Below are 2,567 nucleotides of genomic sequence, written 5' to 3'. Positions count from 1 at the left end.
TGAACTACTTTATTTTACCATTGTTGGGCATTACAAAATGATGTTTAATTATCTAACTGGCCTTAAGTGTAAGGTAATTAACAGTGTTTTCCACCTGATGATTACTATCATTTGTTTATAATTTTTACCAGTTATATTCCTTCCTTCTCTGTCCATGTGACGCTGAGCCTTCCTTTTTTTGTACATTCGAAACTGTTAATTCAATATAGTGTTAACACGCATGTATACAGCAATCGATTGGTTGGAGAATGTTGATTCAATCATTTAAAAGCTTCTGACAAAAATGACTGCCAATGTTCTGTTAAATCATGAATTTATTTATTAAGTTAGTTGTTTAGTGGGAATGCACGCTGGCTTAGTAGACATATGTGCCAATACAAAGAAATGTTTAAAAAAATCCTTTACTAATTTCTTTAGTATTAAATAAGTAGTTGGGCTATAGCTGTTTTTGGATTAAACTATTACAAATAAGATTTGAAAGCCTCGTCTGTTGGTAAACAAATGCAAATTGTCCCGGATTGAATAGACTCTTGTTTGTTAAACACCTTGTGAATTTTCTTTTTGCCTATCAAAATGGGTGCCAGCCAGGAAACTGATTCAAGTCTGATTTTATAAGCTATTGTCTTGTGTCACAATTGTTGAAATTATTATCAACTGACTTGTTAAGCTTTGAAAGTGGGCATAATCTGATTTAAGCTTCACATAAACTATCATAATGAATTATAAATATCCAAGGAAAAATAAAATTTCAAGAACACATAACTTTCACCTGGCAACATTATAAGCTATGGGGTTAGTATGTGCCCCAGTATGGGATAAATATGGCAAAGAGAACAATATTAGGTGAGAGTAAATATATAAACTAGTATAGCAGGATGAAAATTATTATATATAGCATAACCTTGAAATATATGTGTAAGTTGTCAGAAAAAAATGTGAAAAATGTAGTTAAATGCTTTTTTCTCCATGCATTTTGTAGTAATTATATATATATGTTATTAGTTGAAATATTATCTCTGTGATATCTCTAATGATTTATACTTCTCAATGTTATTTTTTTCAAGTATGTGTAGTTAGTCATTGTAATTTTCTAGTGGTAGATGTAGGAGGTAAGTGTTAAGTATAACATTTTGGTACAAATTTTGTCTGATTGTTGGGTATTTATGATTTGTTAAATATCAAGTGTAATGGATAGAATAAACACACGAATGTAGATATATAAACCCTTCAAGTTCGCTTGAAAATAGCAATCTTTTTTCGGTTTGTTCATCAATATAAAAATGTTAACAGATTGTTTTTTTCCTTTCATATTATTCGACTTCAGTCTTCAATAAAACTTGGAATCACACTATAAGAAGTCACCCTTTCACTAAAACTTAATATCACTCTATAAGAAGTCACCCTGTAGAGAAATCATACTGGACATTTGTTAAACTTGGTTAAGAGTATATATTAAACACAACATTTACAATTTGACATTGACATAAGCAACTTCAATGTACATGTGCATTGGTTTGTTTCTCTATGTATAATGTCACTTTGACCATCATATATAATCCATGTTGTTAATTGTGTTATTGTGAACACTTGTTTGTCCAGCATCAACCTAGTTATTGAACTGTCTTTATTTTAGTTTCTATATTTTACTGGTTATTTATTATTTTAGTTTATAAAAGGAAATTTCCAATAAAATTGTTGCAAATAACGTTTTGTTTTTCAAAAATATGAATCTAAAGAAGTTGTAACAATGATTATTATTTTAATTTAAGCATGCATCATTTAAATGTACTTGAAAAGTTGATACAGGTTTAGAGGATGTAAATTATGGCCCCTTTTCAACTTGCAATTTGCCAAAAACATGGTGTCAAATTGTTGACAAATTTTATTCGTATTTGATTCACATGCTTAACACCATAAATACAGGTCTTGTCCAGCTTTGTTAAAAACACCTTGAAGGAGTTACATACCCTTTGAACTTGGAACTTACAAAAAAGGGTATCCAGAGGATACCATTAAACAGGATCAGATGATATAAGTTTTTTTTCGGTTTTAACACAATAAAATACAGTTCAAGTTCGACATTTGGAATATCCACTGATGTTTGGTGGAGTTATCGCCCCTTTTCAAATTACTTGACCATCTTTTTTGTCAAATAAAAAAATTAAGTTATGAAAGTATCAACGGATAAAAAAAAATCTGTCCATGGTTTTTACAGTTATCCGCATTTAATACAGGTTAAATCTGACTGCGTTCTATCCATTTGTTTAATATGGAGTTATGACCCATTTCAAACTTACAATTTGCAAAAGAAATTGGTGTCCGGATGATGACTTGTAGAATGGTGAACGGATATTTTTTTATGTACATGGGTATGTACTTGAACGTCGACTCTATTAGTTTGCTATTCGTGAGTCCTGCGGGTATTTGTCATCGATGTGACAGCTCTGAAATTTTATTTTGCGTCATTGCTCTTCAATACTAAAATGAGGCGATTTTTGCCTGTCTGCAAAATTGTGTGTGGGGGGTAGCAATTCAAGCAAATCGCTACGTTGCACCTGTCCCGCTGG

Source organism: Mya arenaria, chromosome 2 (genome assembly GCF_026914265.1).
Source record: "Mya arenaria isolate MELC-2E11 chromosome 2, ASM2691426v1".
Taxonomy (NCBI): domain Eukaryota; kingdom Metazoa; phylum Mollusca; class Bivalvia; order Myida; family Myidae; genus Mya; species Mya arenaria.
This window is presented reverse-complemented; position numbering follows the sequence as displayed.